Source organism: Rhinopithecus bieti, unplaced genomic scaffold (assembly GCF_001698545.2).
Source record: "Rhinopithecus bieti isolate Rb0 unplaced genomic scaffold, ASM169854v2 repeat_6844, whole genome shotgun sequence".
In the NCBI taxonomy this organism is placed as follows: Eukaryota; Metazoa; Chordata; class Mammalia; order Primates; family Cercopithecidae; genus Rhinopithecus; species Rhinopithecus bieti.
In genome coordinates, this window is record NW_016904869.1 from 1 (window position 1) to 442 (window position 442).

The 442-nt window shown below is 61.8% G+C and overlaps 1 pseudogene across 1 annotated transcript; it reads left to right on the forward strand.

Annotated features, from left to right (window-relative positions):
• The first annotated feature begins 6 nt into the window (after nt 1–6).
• On the forward strand, nt 7–437 carry LOC108526102 (actin-like; annotated as a pseudogene). The gene has a single exon (XR_001884411.1). The product of XR_001884411.1 is annotated as an actin-like (transcript).
• The last annotated feature ends 5 nt before the right edge of the window (nt 438–442 follow it).

Below are 442 nucleotides of genomic sequence, written 5' to 3' on the forward strand. Positions count from 1 at the left end.
CAGATCATGTTTGAGACCTTCAACACCCCGGCCATGTACGTGGCCATCCAGGCCGTGCTGTCCCTCTACGCCTCTGGGCGCACCACTGGCATTGTCATGGACTCTGGAGACGGGGTCACCCACACGGTGCCCATCTATGAGGGCTACGCTCTCCCCACGCCATCCTGCGTCTGGACCTGGCTGGCCGGGACCTGACCGACTACCTCATGAAGATCCTCACCGAGCGTGGCTACAGCTTCACCACCACGGCCGAGCGGGAAATTGTGCGCGACATCAAGGAGAAGCTGTGCTACGTCGCCCTGGACTTCGAGCAGGAGATGGCCACCGCCGCATCGTCCTCTTCCCTGGAGAAGAGCTACGAGCTGCCTGATGGCCAGGTCATCACCATCGGCAATGAGCGGTTCCGGTGTCCGGAGGCGTTGTTCCAGCCTTCTTTCCTGGG